The sequence below is a fragment of the Macaca fascicularis genome, chromosome 17 (genome assembly GCF_037993035.2).
Source record: "Macaca fascicularis isolate 582-1 chromosome 17, T2T-MFA8v1.1".
Classification (NCBI taxonomy): Eukaryota; Metazoa; Chordata; class Mammalia; order Primates; family Cercopithecidae; genus Macaca; species Macaca fascicularis.
Window position 1 is genome coordinate 91,424,616 of NC_088391.1, and position 22,529 is coordinate 91,447,144.

General features: G+C 46.2%; 1 protein-coding gene and 1 long non-coding RNA gene across 11 annotated transcripts in view; one reads left to right on the forward strand and one right to left on the reverse strand.

Annotated features, from left to right (window-relative positions):
- Positions 1-22,367, forward strand: part of LOC141408903 (uncharacterized) — a 28,574-nt gene extending 6,207 nt beyond the window's left edge. The window contains exon 3 of the long non-coding RNA XR_012426485.1: positions 21,237-22,367. This is a non-coding gene — a long non-coding RNA (uncharacterized lncRNA). The remainder of the gene's footprint in view (positions 1-21,236) is intronic.
- The window catches only part of GGACT (gamma-glutamylamine cyclotransferase), a 57,601-nt gene that overhangs the window by 9,609 nt on the left and 25,463 nt on the right, over positions 1-22,529 (reverse strand). For 2 of the 10 annotated variants that reach the window (XM_074021340.1, XM_074021344.1), the window contains exon 1: positions 15,383-15,449. The exons of 7 other annotated variants lie outside the window; for them this stretch is intronic. The gene's annotated coding sequence lies outside the window, so the exon portion shown is untranslated. Of the gene's footprint in view, positions 1-14,802; positions 15,450-22,529 lie in introns of those variants that run through there. One more of the 10 variants, XM_074021339.1, reaches the window with a different exon arrangement.

The window sequence follows — 22,529 nt, forward strand, 5'->3', positions numbered from 1 at the left end:
ACTTGGCCTTTGCATATAATCCTTTCAATGTGTTGTTGAACTCTGCTAGTGTGTTGTTTAGGATTTTGGCATCAGTCTTCATCAAGAATATTAGTCTGTAGTTTTCTTTCTTGGAGTGTCTTTGGCCTTAGTATCAGGTTAATGCTCAACACTGAAATGTTCCTTCTTTTTCATTCTTTAGAGGAGTTTCAGGAGGACTGGTGTGAATTCTGTAAATGTTTGGTAGAATATACCAGGGAAGCCATCTGGTCCTGGGCTTTTCTTTTTGGGGAAATTTTTGACTGCTGCTTCAGTCTCTTTACTAGTTGTAGGTCTGTTGAGTCTTGGTAGGTTGTGTCTTTCTAGGAATTTGTCCATTTCATCTAGGTTAGACAATTTGTTGGCATACTTGTCCATAATATTCTCTTGGTCTTTTTATTTCTGCAAGCTGTGTTGTTCTGTAGGACACAATGTTTTCTCGCCCGTTTCTGGTTTTAGTTATTTAGCTTTTTTCTCTCTTTTTATTTAAGTTGAAGGTCTGTCAATTTTGTTAGTCTTTTCAAACAGCCAACTCTTAGTTTAATTGATTTTCTCTGTTGTTTAAAATTCTCTCTCTTGTTTATCTCTGCTCTAATCATTACTGTTTCTTTCCTTCTGTTAGCTTCGGGTTTTGTTTGTTGTTTTTTGAGCTTCTCATCTCCTTGTACTCTTGTTTCTTGTCTCATATTCAGCCCATCTCCAAGGGCTGCTGTGAGGATCACAACCAACAGGACACATGAAAAGTCTATGACACTGGCCAGATGCCTCTCAGAACCACAGCAGAACATGCCTGTGATTCATTCTGGCTGGGAGGATGTCGGGCTGCTCTTTGGGTGCACCAGGCCCCTGGGCCAGGCTGGGAGAGGTGACACTACCACTGCAGAAGGGGATGCCACCTTCTGAGAGCCACATGTTACTGTGTCTTCAACCCTGCCCCCTCTCACCATGCTAATTTTTTTTTTCCCCCATGGCACAGGGTTAGGAGTCACAGTCTTAGATAAAATGTAAGGGCTTGGTTTAATGAGTAATGGTTAGAAACGGCTGTAGGCAAGCCATCCGGGTTTTTCTAGATTAAAACAAATATTTCTCTTGGTGTCTACTTTAATGTGAAATAATTGCCCCCAAGTCAGCCCTGTTGCATCAGACACAGTGTGAGCCCAGCCCTTGCAGGGCCAGCATCAGGAAAGGCAACCTCAGAATTCTGTAGACGGGCATTTAGGGACACAGTACATGGCAAGTATCAAACAATCCACTGTGCCACAACAGGCCTGACTTGAATTCCTGCCTGCACCCCTGAGCACTTTGGGACTTTGGGGAAGTGATTTCAAGTCCCTGAGCTTCCGTTTCCTCCTATTTACCCCAAAGAGTTACCCTCCACTGACTGCCGACTGTGCCGGGAGGGCACGAGCACCTGATGAATGTGGATTCCTTTCCCCTTGGCCCTTCCTTATCCTGCTCCCTCCTCAGGTCTCCACCTAACTCCATCCTTTATCAAGATCATCTAGAGATATCTACTAGCTATAGTCTTCTCAATGAAGCCCCATAAAAAATAGAAATGAACACACTATAAGTGGGAGAGGCATCAGGCATATTGAGTAGTGGTTGTGGCCTTAATGATTTTCCAAAACCAAGAAAAATGCTTGGGCGGGTGACATTACATAGAAATGATGGTGATTAGGCCATAGAAGGTTAATTCCAACTCTGGAAAATCAGTTCAGTAACTGTTTTCTGCAAAAGATAAATAGCTTATTTCTGTAAAAGAAAACCAGGCAATAAAAGTTAACCTTCATTTCTAGGAAGTAATCCAGCCTGCTAGAATGACCAATTAAAATTTTCTACATTTTATATATTGAGTTCAATAGTATCCTTCATAATATAAAGTTAGAGAACACTACTTATGCAACAGAAAAGAAAATAGCCTGCATTTCTGGCTTCTGTCATAAGAAAAACTTCATTGCCTTTCTGATTGTGTTTAGAACAACACACACAGATCCTAACAGGAAGAAACTTGTCCCCATGGGGACTGAGCCAGGATCAGAGTTAAGCACTGAAACAAGCAATTAATTCCCCTTAGAGGATTAAGGCACTCAGGTTCACTTTGAATCAGAAAAGCGAATGAAGAATAAAATGGTGTACAACCAAGAGGCTGCCGGTCCAAGTTATTAAGTTAGAGAACTGAAGAGCGACCCAGGGTGCACAGGACAGGCAGAGCAGCCGCTGACCCACCAGCAAGGAGACGGTGGGGTTTGTTTCATGGGACAAAGTCATCCTTCATGACGCTGTGGAAATGTCGGGGAGAGCACGGTTTGTGCCCTAGGATGCTGGCCTTACTCTAACAGATCCAGTCCACAAAAGTAAATCTAAAAAGTGTGTTTCAGCCTGCCACACCATCATCCCTCGTGCATGGATTTCCTTATAGCATCTTACCGTTAATACATAGAATCAAAGAAAGACATGCATGAGACATTAACGTCAGTTTGGAGAATTTTACTTTGGGGGTTCCTACAGCCAATTCTGAGGGCACTGAACATCTCTGCAGATGTCATTCCCTGATGCTGATGTGTTAAGGATAAGGGCGGCCTGCTGCTATGGTCAGGATTCAAGCATCTTCCATTCTGGAAATCCAAGATGCCAAAGCTGAACCTGTGTCCCAAACCTAACTGGCCCGGACAATCGTGACATCCAGGGGACAGCACGGAGGTGGAACAAGCTCAGAGAGTCTCCAAAAGCTTTAGTTCAGCGAAATCTGGTTTCCCATTGCCAATATTTGAGAAAATAGGAATACTCATGAGCTATCCATCTGGCTGGGCGCTGCCTGAAATGCCTGTCACTTATTCAACAGTTCTCCTTGAAATGCAGTCCATCTATAGTTTCATATTTCACCACTAAAGTGGAACTTGAAAGTGATTACGACTCCTTTGCATAACTGTTAAATTTTTTTTCTTGCTTGCTTTTTTTTTCTTAGCCACCTGGTGGTAAGAGTGTAAAAGGCAGGACTTAAGAGTTTATGATGATAGTTTACAAATCACAACCACCTCATATGCCTGGTACACATTTAAAAGCATGCATATGCAGACCAGGTGAACCGAACAAGGAAAGGGCTAGTGTTTAACTCTTCTTAAATTAATTTACAAAAGGATCTTAAATAGACACCGGCTTCTTTTTGAGACGGAGTCTCGTTCTCTCGCCCAGGCTGGAGTGCAGTGGTGTGATCTCGGCTCACTGCAAGCTCTGCCTCCTGGGTTCAAGCGATTCTCCTGCCTCAGCCTCCTGAGTAGCTGGAACTATAGATGCCCGCCACCACGCCTGGCTAATTTTTGTATTTTTAGTAGAGACAGGGTTTCACCATATTGGCCAGGCTGGTCTCGAACTCTTGACCTTGTGATCCACCCACTTCAGCCTCCCAAAGTGCTGGGATTACAGGCGTGAGCCACCACGCCCGGCCAATACCAGCTTCTAACATAAAAACCACCTTTATAAAAAGATGCCTCAAGAAAATATTCCTCTCAATATATATGAAAATTTCATGACAGGAGGAAATGTTAGTAAAATCTGTACGTCATCATGTCAAAGCATCTGTTTTCTCCACATGATAAATCAAGCCACTAACAATGCATACTGCCCTTTGGCAAGTTAAGACTTTGTTAGAAAAAAGTAAAATGATTTGGACTTGGGTAGCATGAAGCTCAGGCCCCTGCCAGAGGGGCTCTGCCACTGGCCAGGGAGAAGCAGTTTCAGAATCTCAAACTCCTGGTCCAGAAGATGGCCTGGCAAAGAGCTTTAATTTGCTTTTGTCATTCAACATCTCGTGTCAAAATTGGCCCAGCAGATCCTGGGCCCACCAGACTCTCAAAGGGCATGGCGATCACGGCTGTACCCTGGTTTCAAGGACACCAACTGCTGCCCTAGTCCTTCTGTGACCACCAGCAGCCACACACTGCGCCAGTCCTGAGCAAACGCAGCCACTCTACATAGTGGAAACAGAGTAAGAAGCACATGCGATGTTGTGCACGTTTCCCCTAGAGAGGGTTTTTCTTATTTTATGGAAACCTTCTTGTGTCTCATCAAGTAGCCACTTCCCCTCCCCTCCCCGCATTGTAACATTATTTTCCCTGGAGAAAACGCTGAGTGTCTGATATAGTTACACATTAATTCTTCAGAAGTTTCTTAGAACTGTAGGAAACAGGTGAAAAAACAAAATGCCTTGAACTTTGAACCTGCGTCTGGCCTGTGCGCGTGAGGCGGTCCCTAAGGTCACTCTTCCCCGCGCGGCTCGGGGCGACGTGCCAGGGAGGGCTCGGGCCGCATCCTGTTGGCTCTTTGATGCTTTCATTTTGTCGCTTGCTGGTTTCTTTACAGCAAAGGCAAGGGCTTCCTGCTAAGGCAGACCCCTCACCAGCCCCACTGCATACCCCGGAAAAGTCCCTGGCAAAACACCTTTCTCCCATTATCTGCACAGGCCCCGGTAAAACGCTGGCGCCTTTGTAATCAGAGGCCAGGGTCTCCTCTCCCCAGTTCGCTCAAGACACTGAACACTCACGGGTCTGTGAAAGCAAACAGACACTTGGTCCCTGATGCCACCCCAGGCCCCCTGAACGCTCCTCAGCAACCATCCCTTGAGGTTTTACTCTTTGGCCATGCCAAATATAAATAACGATTTTTTCATGCCACATCACTTTAAAGGCAATTGTGTTGCCACCTTTAAAATGTTCAGTGACCAACAATGCAGACATGACCGTCCCCTGCATCCCCATGTCTGCTTCAAGTATGGAAAGGAATTGCTGGAAAATCCCAAGATGCCAGGCCAGGTAATGAGCTCTATGCAAACAGGCAGGATAGAAAACCGGCCAGGGCCATGGCCCCAAATTCCAGGCGCGGCAGCAGGACCGGAGGTGCTGCCAGCCCCTGCTGCCTCCTGGTGGGACGCTCAGAAGGTGCAGCAGAGGCCGGCAGCAGGAGCCAGAGCCAGGAACACATGCTGGGCAGGCAGCCAGCGGCCTGACACCAGAGATGCTGTCAACCTGATCACATAGGGCCCTCAACCTGCGGGGACGGCCTCAGGAACCTGGCTCCACTTGCCGGACCTACCTGTGCCTCACGGGGGATCAACGCTGCCCCCAAGGGACAGCCCTGACTCCATGCCCACCCCATGCCAAATGCTTCACTTACATTCTCCATCTGGTGCTCCAAACCACATGGTGAGGTCACTGCACTCCCAGCTTCTCCCCCATTTTGCAGATGGGGAAGCTGGGGCAGAGAGGAAGTGACTCACAAACAAGGCGACCGAGGCAAGGGTAGCAGAGCCTTCACACCTCCTCCCTGACCCCCAGGGCCCCTGGAGGAGGGTACCCTCCTCACTGCCCCCAGCCACTCCAGGGTCCCAGGCAGCCAGTGGCCTGGGCTGCCCCTCATACCAGGCTTTGGTCACATCCACCGTGGCCTCCTGAATCTAGAAGGTGCCCTCAGGGTTTACTAAGCACACCCCGGGCTGCCTGCCTGGCATGTGCCATGGAATTGACACTGAGAAGCTGCCACTATCCTGAAATTCTCGATTTTGTCTTTGTATTTTGTAAGTGAAGCGAAGCCTGCTGGGTAACACAGCACTCCCGTGAGGAAAGAGCCCAGGAGCGTGGGATCATGGTGGACCCAGGGGGTAGGGGTTCCAGCATTAGGGTGAGGCTTGGGTGAGCCACTGCCCTTCCCACTGCAAGCAGAACCTGTTCCCCCTGCAGAAGGAAGTAAGGGTTCGGAGAATTCAGACACCAGAGGTCCCATAATGTCCCTTCCTACCCGCACGTCAGCCAACCACATACTTGGAAAATGACACAGAAAGCCAGTGCAACCTGCTAGGCCACCCAGAGTGCCTTTCCCCCTCCGCTTTCCTCCATTATCAGTAGGTAATGGCAGACAGTGTTGGTAGAATATGTGCACCTCAAGAGATGAAAAACAGTTAATTTTTAAATAAGAATTAAATAGATGGGTACGGTGGCTCACGCCTGTAATCTCAGCACTTTGGGAGGCCGAGGCAGGCAGATCACGAGGATTGGAGATCGAGACCATCCTGGCTAACATGGTGAAACCCTGTCTCTACTAAAAATACAAAATTAGCCGGGCGTGGTGGCGGGCACCTGTAGTCCCAGCTACTTGGGAGGCTGAGGCAGGAGAATGACGGGAACCCAGGAGGCAGAGCTTGCAGTGAGCCAAGATAGCGCCACTCCACTCCAGCCTGGGCGACAAGAGCGAGACTCTGTCTCAAAAAAAAAAAAAAAAAAAAGCATGTGTAAGTTATGAAAACTGTCATTTCTGTGATTTCACGAGTTAAATGCATTGAATACATGCACTGAAACTTAAAACTGATATTGCACAATATAAAGATGAATGAAAAGCTCCGTGCTGAGAATTCTGTAATAAGGAAATAGACTGGGTGCCGTGGCTCAGTCTGTCAGCCACTGAGTGCCATGGCTCAGACCTGTAATCCCAGCATTTTGGAAGGCTGAAGTGGGAGGATCACATGAGCCCAGGAAGTCGAGACTGCAGTAAGTCATCTCACCACTGCACCCAGCTTGGGCCTCAGAGTGAGACCCTGTCTCTGAATAAATAAATAAATATGGAGTATGTAATAAAATAACGTATAGCTTTTAACAACTAAAACCCTCCACGCCAAGTTGAGAGGCTGAGCTGCAAGTCAGCAGAGGAAAGGGCTACTGCCTCTTCTAGGTCCCTCGACCGCGCCTTTTCTTGCTTTTCGAGCAAGGATGTCACATGGCCCATCCTCACGCCTCTAAACCACAGCTCGAGGGCGAGGTCTTGCCTTCTCTTCCTTTCACCCCACTATGTCATCTGGCATGGCCCGGCGCATGCAGTAGGCACTTCATAAATACTGCAGGAAGCCAAGGGGTCATCCCGCTCAGCCCAGATTCCCAAAGAGGCACCATGGGCCTCTGGGCTGTTAGGAATCTTTCAGGTTCTCCTTGTCTCTCAAACCCCACAGGTTCAAACACAGCCCTGGGGGCACATTCACAGGCCCTGGATTCGGTGCTAGGTCTGCCACCTCTTCCTTCCCACAAGACAACCAGGTCTCCAGACCCTCAGACCAGGCCTGGGAGCAGGGCAAGAAGCGGGATGTGCAGAGAGGACAGGCAGGATGGCACCAGGCGAGCTTCAGCCCCCATTACAGCCAGACAATGAACCTGCAAAACTCACCTCCAGGGACAGCACCCAGACCAGAGGGGGTGGGGTACTCGTTGCCAGGGACACAGGACCCTCTGGGGAGATGGAAATGTTCTTTATGCTGATTGTGCAGTGATTCCATGGGGGATACATTTGTCAAAATCATTGACCTATCTATGCACTTAATCTGTGGATTTTGTTTGTTGTATGTAAATTATACCTCAAAAAAGATGACCTAAAAACAAGACTGAATGAGCTCACAGGAGGCAGGCCGGCCCTGTGCAGGCCTGGTCTGCACTTACTGTCACTCGTGTGCGTTCTTGTCGGAGCTCAGCAGGCTTCAAAGCCCCAAATCAGAAGCTGAAGCTCCTCATCTTTAGGGTTTCCACAAGCACCCAAGCCTGTCCAAAGCATTTCTACAGATTTGTGCTGGCTTCCCTTACACTCACTTGCTTTCTGGAGACAGTCAATAAAACAAGACAAGAACAAGCCCTCTGGCAGTAGGGTCAAGGTCGAGCAGGCCCGGAAGCATGAGGTGGCTGTAATCCCTGCAGGCCTGGGCACTGGGGTGGAGACCAGGGCTTTTCTCTGCCCACCCAGGGTCCCATGCACACCAGCTGCTGACTAAGCAGTGAGTTCCCATGAAGAAACACAGCAAACGGTTTGCCTTTTAGAGTATTTTTCCAGGCCTGCTGGAAGATGGTACAGCAATCACACGCTGGCAGTTGCTCAAAATATGTTTATTCTGCCTGGGGCAGCAAAACCCCGGGCAGCTGGGAAAAGCCAAGAATCTGTGGCTTGTCCCAGCCCGCTCTCCGCTTGTTAAATAGGACACCCAGGTCTGGCTGATGGCAGGCAACTTTCTGTCTACCTTGTGTGCTCCCAAAGGTCTGGATTGTTTCAACTCCGGCAGAAGGCAGGGGAGGCCTGGGAATGCCACCTGTGCCTTTCTGCTGTTCATTTTTCTAGAGCATGGCTGCTTTTCATTTGGAACCTTTGGGCTAGAAATACTTTGAGTTTGAAACAGGAATAAAATATACATTAGTGTTCTGTTTTTCAGAAACATCTTAAGGTTGTATTGATGAACATAGTTTTATATCACTGCTTTGCCTTCTTAAGTGAGAAGTAGAGAATCCAACTTTGAGTTAGAAGAAGCATAAAACAACTACAAAATGTCACAGTCATTCCTTCTCTAGGTTTGCTGACAGTATTCTAGAAGGATGAGAATATATAAGAATAAGAAGTTAAACCTACTTCAGAGTGAAGAAATAGAAATTAAAGATGCAGGTGGGGCCTAGCAAGGCCTGGGCCAGTGCACCCTGTATTTTGCAGCTTAGCCATCTGGTTGCTTTGGGAAGATCAAGTCCCTGGAGAGGGACTGGACACAGTAGGTACAAAAATAGTGAGATCCCCATAAACATGAACAATTATCATGTGCCCTTCAAATTTAAAATTAAAAAAATTTAAGAACTGAGAGCTGATAAACAGAGGTCAAAGCCACACTCCTGTCAAACATCTAGGAAGAGGCCCGCCTGACCCAGGCCAAGCAAGGCAAAGCCACAACAGGGTGGGATAGACTGCAGGGACATCCAGGGGACACAGGGTCCACAGGAGAGCCGACCAGGGAGGCCACCACCCAACATCGTGGAGCAGAATAGATGCATCAGCATAAATTAGTCAAAGTATTTCAGAGAATACTTTCAAAGATAACCACCCAAATACAACTGCAAGATGTCAAATTTAAATCCCTAGGAATGCCACCTCCACTATGCGTGCAGCCTGAGCATAGCTTAGAAACCACCACCCAAGAACTGGGAGCAAGGGCTCGAGCCTGTAATCCCGGCACTTTGAGAGGCTGAGGCGGGTGGATCACCTGAGGTCAGGAGTTCGAGACCAGCCTAACATGGTGAAGCCCCATCTCTACTAAAAATACAAAATTAGCCAGATGTGGTGGGTGCCTGTAATCCCAGCTACTCCAGGAGGCTGAGGCAGGAGAATCACTTGAACCTGGGAGGCGGAGGTTGCAGTGAGCCGAAATTGCGCCACTGCACTCCAGCCTGGGCAACAAGAGTGAAACTCGGTCTCGATAAATAAGCAAACAGCCACCCACGTGGCCCTACCTGCACATCTGTCCAAACCAGCACGGTACCATCCTCACCTGGGGCTTGCTGCTGGTTGGCACTGCCAGCCAGGGCCCCACATCCCACTGCCCAGAAACATGAAATCAGGAGCTAAAAGGAACCCAACTGGCCACTGAAAACTGGACAACAAGTTATATCATAGCCACCTGGTCTGCTGTGCCAGCGGCAGGTAGCTGGGTCCAGGCCCAGCCAGACTCTGCCTCCAGTGGGCTCTGTAAGGCAGGACTCCTTTTGGTAGCAATAACAGGCGTGCTTCAGCATCACCTTTCGCTAAGAACATTATTAAAACCAGTTTAAACCCTCCAAAAAGATGCTAACTACCTGGAGATCATGTTGCCAGAGGTGGCAGATAAAGGAAAGGAAAGCAACTCTAGAAAAGTCCATTGCTTACATCAGTGCACCCAAAGATATGAGACCTCGTCTCCAACACACGTGGACGCACACACACGATGCCATTTTCACACATTTGAAAAAAAACATTTTTAAAGATAAAAGCATAGAACTCAAAATTAAGCCTGATTAAGTTTTTTGTATGCATTATCTTGTTCCCAAAGCATTCAAATCCTTTCAGTGCTTGTATAGTTACCCCAAGTTAAATTCAATTAAAATGGCTGAGAGCGAAGACTGAACTACAAGGAAGAAGGGAGTGGGGGAGGCAATTCAGGGCTGTCCCTGAGCGAGCTTCTACACCCCCTGCACAGAGTGGGCCCATCTGCCACACTCCTGTGAGTCCTAAACGCACGGCCGGCCACTGTGTGCTGGCGGCAGCCTGAATTCTGAGGCCAAAACTTCCAGAAAAAGGCACTGAGCTGGAGGGACTGGCCCTTCTGAAGAAACTGGATGCGCTGAATGAATTAAATCCAAGCCGATTATACACTATACCCTCACACACACACAAAAAAACAAAACTCACTTTTAAAAGCTCCATTATAGCCAGAAACCGCTGATGAAAGCCAGGCCAGGCTGCAGCCAAACACGCCAGTCTTTGGATTTACAACTCCTTGGTCTCCCCAGTGTTAGGGGTGGATCCCAGGACCCTGGATATTATTTAAAAGCACGTTTGGGTATATACTTGGCTTTTGAAAAAACACTTAAATGCCCACGCACGGACCACTCCCGAGACAGCGGAATGCGCCATGAAAACGTGCAAAGCCCCAGCTGCTGCCGTGTGGTTATTAGGGAGAGCGGGGCTCCTCCAGCTGAGGCTCTCTCTCCAATCCACTTGCTTCAGAAACAGTAGAACAGCCGCTGTGTTTTTCATTATGGAGTTGTTTTCCCCCCAGATTTACAGTGTTCTTTCTTTCACTTATGAAGTTGAAATCGTGTTTACTCAGCCATTTTCCGAATCGAACAGCTCACACATGTGAGGCATTTGGCTTTTCTGGGAGGGGTATATAAAAGTGTTGTCATTTCTCTCATCCAAAACTACTTTATTAAAAAACAACAACAACAAACCCATAATGTATATATAAACAGAGAGGATAAAACCAAGGATGCTCTCCTCTCTGCCCCTAAGCTGTCCAAGCCAAGAAAACCTTCTCCTCAGGGAGGGACCAGTGCCCGTGACAAGGTGAGGAGGCCACTAGCCTCTTCCCACCTGCTGGAACTGGTACTAACAGACTTTACTCGGCTCCCAGGAACTTCCCAGAAAAGGAAAACGGGATTTCTCCAAGCGGTCCATGCTTCGGTAACCACAAAATAGCTAAGCAGCACCTTAAAAATGTTCAACTCTATTGGCCGGCCGCGGTGGCTCAAGCCTGTAACCCCAGCACTTTGGGAGGCCGAGACGGGTGGATCACGAGGTCAGGAGATCGAGACCATCCTGGCTAACACGGTGAAACCCCGTCTCTACTAAAAAATACAAAAAAAAAAAAAAAACAAAAAAAACTAGCCAGGCGAGGTGGCAGGCGCCTGTAGTCCCAGCTATTCCGATGGCGTGAACCCGGGAGGCGGAGCTTGCAGTGAGCTAAGATCCGGCCACTGCACTCCAGCCTGGGCGACAGAGCGAGACTCCGTCTCAAAAAAAAAAAAAAAAAAAAAAGTTCAACTCTTTACTGGTCCTTTGAATGGGTCCCCTAAAATCCAGGACCTCCAGGCTGTGCTGTCCAGGGAGCACCTGTGCCCAGGCAGAGGAGGGCTGAGGAGCAGAGCGCAGTTGCCCAAAGAAGCTGCTCCCATCCCTTGGATGTTCAGAGTTTTTCTTTAAAATTCATGCAAACTTGGCGTTGTTTTAATATAACAATGTTTCACTTATTTTCAGGTTAAGGAATTTCTCTCCCTTCCCTCTGCCCCCATCTAAAGGCAATTCCTTAGGGAGCAGGTCCCCGTCTCTCAGAGGGAGCAAGACCAGTACAGAGAGGTAGGCTATACCTCCTCCCCTGGCCTAGCACCCAGGAAGGAAAGGAGGGGCTGCCTGGCCAGGGTAGCTCCCTGTGGGCACGCTCCCTCCAGACCATGCTGGCTCTATAGCTACCCACACCTGAGGGGCCCTTGACCCTTCTCCCAGCTGTGCACAGGGCAAGCTTTGAGTGTGGTCCAGGCAAGATCTCTCGGGAAGACAAAGCCTGGTGGAAACTTGCTCTATGAATTTCTCATTTCCTCAGGAGAGAAGAAGAAAATTCACTGGATGGGGGCTGTCAGGGGCTCTTCAGGAACTGATTTTGTTCTCTCCTGGGGAAACGAGGAATTCACAAACTGGGCCTCCCACAGCCCCGTGACAAGTCAGGAGTTACTGTCCCATCTCACACATGGGAAGCTGAGGCTCGGACGAGTTATTTAACTGACACAGCAAAGCTGTTACATGGAATGGGCTGGATTTAAGCCAGGGCTTGATTCCAAATCCACACGCCATCCCCCAACATACTCTGTGGTCAACCAGGAGAAACAGACGGGGAGGTTCTTGGTTGAAGAGAAGACTGAAGTTCTATCTGGTTCTCCCAGCAAACACTACATTCTGAGATGTAAAGACGGTGACCTGTCATGAGCCTTGTTACCAATCCCCACCTATTGTTCCTGTGCAAGGGGCTGTGCTTTGAGTCCTTTTCTTTCCAACTTTAAAAACCAAAGCTAGATGTAAAGATTTCCTAAGGCAAGGAGTGCCTGCCAGCCACTTAACGTTTCTGTTAAGATCATCTGCTCAGTGCTCAGGACGTCCAGGCTGGCTGACAGGCCATTCATTCAGGAGGTACTGAGCGTCTACGACGGGCCAGGCATCCAAAGACAGAAAAAGCAGCAGTCCTTGTTCTTACAAAGCTGCAGCCTGGTGGGCAGCAGAGACGCCGAGTGCTGACGAGAGGGCGCTCTGCAGTGGGGACCATGAGTCCCACATCAGGACCAGGTGTCGAGTGTCCTGCAGGACAGTGTGACCCAGGCAAGCAGCAGAGCCTCTGGGGATACCCAGGAGCAGGCAGGCCAGGCGGCGGGTGGCTGGGTGGGGGGGACCTGAGCAGAGGGGATGGTGGGCTGTTGGGGGAACAGTAATCATGCCAGCGGGCAGGGCGAGGCAGGGCCCGGGCCTCCAAGGGCCTTCCATGGTATCTTACGGAGCCAGATTTCAGCTTCTGTGTGAGGAGAGCCATTCGAGGGTATTAAACCTGGGAGGTGCATGGTAAGATCTGGGTTTTAAAATATTGTGCAGTGAATCCCCCGGGAAGACTGCGTGGCAGTTTTAGGAAAGCTGAGCCTGTGTCCCCAAGGAGCGGCAATTCCACTCCCAGGCAGATGCACAGCAAAAATGTGAACGCAGGTTCACCAAAATCGCAAGGATGGGAATGTGCTGATCAGCACTGGGTGTCACATCCCCAAACCAGACACAACCGAAACGTCCACCAACAGTCAAATGGGCCAGTCAACTGTGGCATGCCTGGGATACTCTATGGCAACAAGAATGAATAGGGGCACGATACGATGGCATTCACCATGAGCAGCACCAATTGAGAGCAGCCAGACAAGGGCACACACTGTAGGACAAGTTTACCTGAAGGTAAAGAAGTAACAGGCCGGGCGCGGTGGCTCATGCCGTAATCCCAACACTTTGGGAGGCCCAGCCAGGCAGATCACGAGGTCAGGAGTTCAAGACCAGGCTGGCCAATAAAGGGAAATCTCATCTCTACTAAAAATACAAAAATCAGCCGGGCGTGGTGGCGTGCACCTATAGTCCCGGCTACTCGGGAAGCTGAGGCAGAAGAATCACTTGAACCCAGGAGGCGGAGGTTGCAGTGAGCCGAGATTACCCCACTGCACTCCAGTGGGGGTGACAGAGCGAGACTCCATCTCAAAAAAAAAAAAATAGTAACAGCCAAAACAAACCTCTGTGCCAGGGGCAGGTACACAGTGTGTCCGCAGGAATCCTGCACTCTTCTAATCTATGGTATACTTTCATAAAATGTACACTGGGCCTTAAAAACACAGAGTAACAGTAGAGGATGGATTTTTCAAGGGCAAGAGTTACACACAGGAAACACAATGAACAAAGATACATAATTACTACATATGATTAGTACTACACATAATTAAGTGGAATTCAGAGGTGATGGAGAAAAAAGGCTTCATGGACGTTGCCTGGCCTGAACTGGACACAGAAACCAGATATTTCCCAGGTCTTGAAATGGACAGTTGCCCACCCTTCCTTTATGTTCCCCCAGGGGATGAAAGCCAAGTGGATTTCTCAGGGGTTCAGAAAGTTCCAAGTCATCATTTAGTCCTCTCAGATTGAAGAAACTCCTATCGTAGAATAGTTAAATGATACCAACTGGAAGCAGACGGATCCAGAATGTGAGGCATTTTAGGGGAGAAATGATTGTAAGACAGTTTATTGCATTAGAAAAAGTGAGGGTGATTTCCCTTACATTAACGATTTAAGGTACTGCCATGGGTAAATGTACAGACCTTGTTTGGATTCTGATTTGAAGATATAACCTACACAATGACTTTTCTGAGACACTTAGGAATATCTTACAGGTATATCTAGGTAATAAAAGAGTCTACCAAGGAACATGGTTGATGTTTTAAAGTATGATAATGGCATGTGGTCCTGTAAGAAAATATCCTTATTTTTTAGAGATGCATATGGAAGTATCTAGCATTTGAGAAATATCATAATGTCTGGAACATACTTTAAAATACATCAGCATATCAAAGAAAAGACGGAATTGATAAGGCATGTGTGGCAAAGGCTTGATAGTTACTGAAACTGGGTGATGGATATATGGGAATCATTGTACTGCTCTATTACTTTTATAGGTAAATGAGAGAGAGAGAAAAGAAATAATCAGTATAAGAAATCAAGAAGGGAACATCACTATGTAACAAACATTAAAAGGATAATAAGGGAATGTAATGAACAACATTATACCAATAAATTCAACTTAACTGAAATGGAAAAATTCCTCAAAAGGTCTAAAGTATCAAAGCTCACTCAAGAAGAAGTATATAACCTGCAAAGCCCTGTATCTACTTAAAAGCTTTTACTCACAGTTAAAAACCCTTGCACAAAGGCAGATGGCTTCATTGGTGAAATCTATCGAACACTTAAGGAAGAAACAATACCAACGTTTTCCAATAATACCAAACAAATTTCCAGAAAATCAAGGAGGAAGGAGCACTTCTCAACTCCTTTTATGAAGCCAGTAGTATCTGATACCAAACCAAAGACATTGGTAGAAAAGAAAATTATGGCCAGGCATGGTAACTCATGCCTGTAATCCCAGCATTTTGGGAGGCCAAAGCAGGTGGACTGCTTGAGTCCAGGAGTTTCAGACCAGCCTGGGCAACATGGCAAAACCCTGTCTCCACAAAAAAATACAAAAAATTAGGTGGGAATTGTGATGCATGCCTATAGTCAGTCCCAGCTACTTGGGAGGCTGAGGTGGGAGGATCACCTGAGCCCAGGAGGTTGAGGCTGCAGTGAGCTGTGATTATGCCATTGTACTCCAGCCTGCATGACAGACTGAGATCCCATCTCAGATTTTTTTAAAAAAGAAAAAAATCTGGGTGTGGTAGCTCACACCTGTAATCCAAGCACTTTGGGAGACAGAGGCAGGAGGATCGCTTACCAGCAGTTCAAGACCAGCCTGGGCAACAGAGAGAGACCCTGTCTCAAAAAGTAAAAAAAGAGAAAAGAAAAATTTACAGGCCACTGTCTATCATAAACATAAATGTAAGAGTCTTGCACAAATATTAACAAAATTCAACACTATGTAAAAAGGGTAGTACAGCATTACTAATGTTTCATCCTAGGAATGCAGCGTAGTTTAATATTTAAAAATCAGTCAATGAATTGCCATAGAAACAGATTAAAATGGAAAAACCACATAATGATCTCATTACAGGATAAGCACTTGACGAAAGTCAGCAAATTCAAGATAAAAATTCTTAGCAAAGTGGAAATCAAAGAGGACAGCCTCGATCTACTAAAAAGGCTAAGTCTCTGAAAAACCTACAGCTAACATCCTTCTCTTTATAGTGAATAATCAAGTAGTTTCCCTTGAGATTGTACAAGGCAAGGACGTCCACTCTTCCCACTTCTAAATCCTGGAGGTTCTAGCCAGGGTAACATAGGACGGAAAAGAAAGAAAAGGCATACACTTCAGAAAGAAAGAAAACTGTCTTTTTTGCAGTTAACATAACTGTCAGCATCGAAAATCCTAAGAAAATCTACCAAAAGATTGCTAGAACTAATGAGGTTAGCAAGGTTTTAGGATATAAGGCCAATAAACAAAAATCAATTATATTTATATATTCTAGCAGGGGAAAACTGGAACCTGAAATTTAAAAATCCAGTATCATGTATAGTATCACCAAAAAATCTGAAATACTTACGGTGCCACTGAACGAAATACATGCAAGACCTGTGTACTGAAAATTCCAAACACTGATGAGAGAATTTTAGTATCTAAATAAATGGAGAGATATACCATGTTTTGATGGATCATTTTCAGTTAAAATGTTAATTCTCCCCAAATTGAGTTAGACATTCAACATAATCTTAATGAAAATCCCAGGGTTTTTTTGTAGAAATTGATGAGCTAATTCTAAAATTTATATAAAATATAACTTAAAGAGTATAACTGGATTGTTTATAACTCAAAGGATAAATACTTGAGGGGATGGATACCCCATTCTCCACGATGTGCGGATTTCACATTGCATGCCTGTGTCAAACCATCTCATGTACCCCATAAATATACACATCTAATATTTACCTACAAAAATTAAAAATAAAACTTATATAAACATCTGAAGGATCTAGTATAGCCAAAACAACACTGAAAAAGCTAAACAAAGTTTCTCTCTTTTTTTGAGATGGAGTCTTGCTCTGTTGCCCAGGCTGGAGTGCAGTGGTGCAATTTTGGCTCACTGCAACCTCCACCTCCCAGGTTCAAGCGATTCTCATGCCTCAGCCTCCCAAGCAGCTGAGACTACAGGCAGGCACCACCATGCTGGCTAATGGTTTTCTATTTTTAGTGGAGATGGGGTTTTGCCATGTTGGCCAGCCTGATCTCAAACTCCTAGCCTTAAGTTATCCAACAGCCTCGGCCTCCCAAAGTGCTGCCAAAGTTTCTATTTCAATACTTACTACGAAGTTACAATAAACAAGACAGTGTGGAATTAGAGAAAAGATATGCATCAAGGTTGATGGAATATTCTTTCTGAGATAATGAATGTGATAGGGAATTAGTGGTGCAGGCTGCACAACTCTGAATATACTAAGAGCCACTTACTTGTATAGTTTAAAGTGGTGACTTTTATGTTGTGTGAATTACTTCAATTAAAAAAAAACTAGTTAAAAAAAAAAAATCAATGGAACAGAACAGAGTCCAGAAGTAGACCCTTATTTGTAGGGTCAACTGTTTTCAATAAAGATGCCAAAGTAATTCAATGGGGAATCTATAGTCTTTTAAACAAATGGTGCTGGAACAACTGCATATCCATATGCAAAAAAAAAAAAAAAATAGATTTTTAAAAACCTCTTACCTCACTCCCTGTACATAAATTAACTCAAAATGTATCCAAATGTTAAGAGTTAAACTTTCTAGAAATTTTTTGATAGGACACAAAAAGCACAAATAATAAAAAGAAAACACGAATAAGTTTTGACTTCAAACTTTAAAACACCTGCTCTCAAAAGACTCAGGTAAGTAAACGAAAAGGCAAATGTAGAAAGAGAAAATATCTACAAAATAGATATCTGATAAAGGACTGTTAAGCAGGATATACAAAGAACTCTTACACCTGAAGAAGAAAAACAATCCAATTAAAAGTGGGCAAAACAGCCGGGTGCTGCAGTCCTAGCTATTTGGGAGGCTGAGGCAGGAGGACTGCTTGAGCCCAGGAGTTAGAGACCAGCCTGGAAACACAGCAAGACTACCTCTCCAAAAAAAACAAAACCAAACAAAATGGGCAAAAGATTTAAACTGACACTTTACCAAAGACCTATGAATCTCATGTAAGCACATGAACAGACAGATGCTCACTATCATTAGTTATTAGGGAAATGCAAATAAAAACCACAAAGAGATACCATGAAAGTTGCTAACATTGAAAAGACTATTAATACCAAGTGTTGGCAAGATGTAGAGCAACTGAAATTCTCATACATTGCTTCTGGGAATTCAAAATGGTACAGCGACTCTGGAAAGCAGTTTGACAGTGTCTTATAAAGTTAAACATACATTTACCATACAACCCAGCAATTTCACTTTGGGGAACAGACCCAGGATAAATGAACACATATATCCACATAAAGACCTGTACATGACCGGAGGACACTATGTGAAGTGAAATAAGCCAGGCATAGAAAGACAGGTACTGCATGTTCCTGCTCACATGTGGAATGTGAAAAACCTGACCTCCTAAGAGCAGAATGGTGGTTACCAGAGGCTGAGGTAGCCAGGGGGAGAGGGGATGGAGAGAGGTTGGTCAGAGGGCACACATTCAGTTAGATGAGAGGAGTTAAAAAAAAATAAAAGAAAAATGTCCAGAATAGGCAAACATACAGAAACAAAAACAAGTCATTGCCTGGGGCTGGGGTGTAGGGGTGATGGGTGTGGAGGATGGAAGAAGAGAGAAATAGGGAATGACCACTAATGGTTATGGAGTTTCCTTAATGGATGATGAAAGTGTTCTAAACCCATCGTGGTGATACATTTTATGAGTCAGAGCACAGCTCTGATGATGGTAAATACAGTTCTGCACAACATTCCAAAAAACCATTGGACCATACATTTTATTTTACTTATTTATTTATTTATTTATTCATTCATTCATTCATTCTTTTTTGAGACGGAGTCTCACTCTGTTGCCCAGGCTGGAGTGCAATGACACAACCTTGGCTCACTGCAAACTCCGCCTCCCTGGCTCAAGCGATTCACCTGCCTCAGCCTCCAGAGTAGCTGGGATTACAGGCATGTGCCACCATGCCCAGCTAATTTTTGTATTTTTAGTAGAGATGGGGTTTCACCATGTTGCCCAGACTGGTCTTGAACTCCTGACCTCAAGTGATCTAACCACCTCGGCCTCCCAATGTGCTGGGATTACAGGCATGAGCCACCGCGCCCAACCTGTACGTTTTATTTTATTTTTATTTATTTATTTCTGAGATGGAGTCTTGCTCTGTCACCCAGGCTGGAGTGCAGTGGCACTATCTCAGCTCACTGCAACCTCTGCCTCCCAGGTTCAAGCAATTCTCCTGCCTCAGCCTCCCGAGTAGCTGGGATTACAGGCATGTGCCACCATGCCCAGCTAATTTTTGTATTTTCAGTAGAGATGGGGTTTCACCATGTTGCCCAGACTGCTCTTGAACTCCTGACCTCAAGTGATCTACCCACCTCGGCCTCCCAATGTGCTGGGATTACAGGCATGAGCCACCGCGCCCAACCTGTACGTTTTATTTTATTTTTATTTATTTATTTCTGAGATGGAGTCTTGCTCTGTCGCCCAGGCTGGAGTGCAGTGGCACTATCTCAGCTCACTGCAACCTCTGCCTCCCAGGTTCAAGCGATTCTCCTGCCTCAGCCTCCCGAGTAGCTGGAATTACAGGTGTGTGCCACCACACCTGGCTAATTTTTGTATTTTTAGTAGACATGGGGTTTCACCGTGTTGGCCAGGCTGGTCTCCAACTCCTGACCTCAAGTGATCCACCCGCCTTGGCCTCCCAAAATGCTAGGATTACAGGCATGAGCCACCACACCTAGCCAAGATAAAAGTCTTAAAAATAGAAATCTAGCTGTTAAAAGATTGTGTTACATGTAATTCAGTTATGTACACCAGTTTAACAGCCAATAACTAGAAAGAACCCAAATGTCCATCAACTTGAGAATGCTTAAACAAACTGAGGTGTACAGATACAATAACATGCATAAATCTCAAACACATGAGCTGAGTGAAAGAAGCCGGACACTAAAGACTATATTCCGTATGATTCCATTACATTTGGGAAAAGCCACGCCATGGGGGCAGAGCAGAGGCTGCAAGGGGCTGTTGCTGGGGAGGGAGACTGACTGCAAAAAGGTGTCAGGAAGCTTCTGGGGAGATGGACAGGGCCTATATCTTGAGTGTGGTGGTGATTACATGAGTATACATATTTATCAAGATTCGTTGACCCTTTAAAAAAATGCACTGAACTTGAAACAGTAAATGAGTAAATTCTGTCTGTAAATCAAAAAAGCTGAATTATTTTGGGGAGAAGCCCCTCCCAAACAGCAGCATCTGAACAAAGTCCTTCAACACCCCAGGATCTGACTCGCTTTTCTGCAGCGTGTTGCTGCTCCATAAACATTAAGCCTTTTCTTCTTTGCCACATAGGCGAGTCTGTTCTTCTCTCTTCCTATTTGAGTGAATATGGCTGGAAGTCTCTTGATATTCTCCTTTCTTAGCTTTTTACGCAGGAGCTTAACTCAAGTCTACTTCCAGGGCCAAAAGGGAATGGACAGGGAGTGAGCGTCTGTGGGAGCTGTGTGGCTCTCCCGGGCCCCGAGGGCTGCGCTAGGAACGTGCCCTCTGGGTTTGTATCCGTTGCTTTCGCTGGGGCTGCGCCTGGCTGAGGAGGGCTGCAGCTTTGCAGCTCTGCTGTCGTTGAGCTCTGTGCGATCCCTTTAGCCTCCCCACCTTTTATTCTGGACATTTCCATTCCCTCACATAATCTAGCTTTGTTTTTCTGACTCTTGGCCAAGGTTTTTGGTGTCAGTGTGTTCCTAGGACATGGTGTCCTAAAGTACAATGGAGTGATTTTCTAAAGAACCAGGACACGTGCTCTAGCAAGACGGATGTGTGTGGGGGAAAATATGGGTCAGAATCTTTGCAATTGCAAACATCTCTGACAGCCCAGGCTGCGCACCCCGCATCTCCTTCAGGGCCTGGGATAGTGGGCTGGTGGGCTGTCATTTCATCACAAACACGCCTCCTACACCACTCATCCACACAGCTCAGGAACACGCGCCTCTTCCCCCAGCTCCTGACTCTGCATTCATGGTGAAGCTTGTGGCTACACCCACCTAAGTCTCATCAAGCATCAATACCCTCCCAGGGCATTTTAACCTCTCCATTTCAGTATTTCCAGCTCCACTGCTATTATTTTACTAGTGATTATCTACAAGCTTTCCTTGAACTTTGTGTTATATTTCCTTTTGGTTATCGTTTTCTGGTATAAGCAACATTTCCATATTAGGAACAGCCCCAGAGAGCTGCTTATATCTGACTCCATAACGGTGGTGAACTGTATGGCATGTGAATTATTTCTCAATAAAGCATTAAAATAATGCAATTCTGTATCGATCCATAGCAAATATAAAAATAACACTGAAATGGTTTCTATCGTAAAGGTAATAGTTGATGGATGAAGATGGTTAGCCCTGCCTCCTGCCTCCTCACCCTGATTTTGAGCTATCTTAATGCTGTGTCTTCCCACAGAAGGCTTTCCTGGACACGTGGCCTTGTCTTACCTGGGGCTATTAACACCAGGATGAAATTCTGCAATGTGCAGCACAGGCTAAACACCCAGCAAGTGGTACTGGTTCCCTTCTCAGATCAAGAGAATGCCATCTTCAGAAGATGTATGCAGCAAAGATTCCTGTACTTAGAAGAACCCAGCAGTGGGAGGGCCTGGGATGCCCTTCACACCTCCAACCCAGGACCCTGGAGGGGCAGAGGTGCTGCTCAGTGGCGGGCTGGGCTCACGACCTTGGCAAATGACTGAACCTCTCATCCTGGATCTCCTTCTCTGTCCAGTGAGACCCCAGCACTTCCCAGAGATGGTGGGGGTATCCCCGGGGAGTACACGAGTGCCCAGCACAGGTGGGTTCAAGCAATGACAGTTGTTTTGAATGAAATAAAACAAATAGGAAATCATTAACTGTGCTCAAAGGTCATGCTGCAGAGTCTCCATGCCCCAGAGGAGGCTGTGTGCAACAGCGGGTTCAAAAGGACCAGATTCCAGACAGCTCCCAGGTGACTCACTTTGCCTCACTGGGGTTTAGGTGCCTCTAAATGGGGACAGAAACTCTTACCTTGCCTACCTCGCAAGTTTCACCCTAAAGCTCAAATTACTGCAAGTACACAGAAGTTGTGAAATTTTATTCTTCTATAAAATGGCAAGCCCCTGTCCACTGCCTGTGTGGATCCTGACAGAAACTACCCTAGATATTCTCTACAACTAAGCTCGGTGGAGGGTAAGACTTGATTTCCATTTTCATAAATACACCTTAGTTTTGCACAGAAAAAAAATTTTTCCTTGCATGAACACCATTTTCTCCAAACCTGGCACCAGCAAGGATCATGCCTAGCACCTCACGCAGTACCTATGATTCACCACATATACTTCACCCACCTTCACAGCACTCAGAGGACACTGGGACAGACAGCGCAGGCAACTCACCCAAAGTCACACCACTGGTAAGAGAAGCGCATGAGGCCAGGTGTGGTGGCTCACACCTGTAATCCCAACACTTTGGGAGGCTGAGGCGGGCAGATCACCTGAAGTCAGGAGTTTGAGACCAGCCCAGCCAACATGGCAAAATCCCGTCTCTACTAAAAATACAAAAATTAGCCAGCCATGGTGGCGGGCGCCTGTAATCCCAGCTACCTGGGAGGCTGAGGCACAAGAATCACTTGAACCCAGGAAGTGGAGGTTGCAGTGAGCTGAGATCACGCCACTGCACTCCAGCCTGGGCAACAGAGCAAGACTCTGTCTCAAAAAAAAAAAAA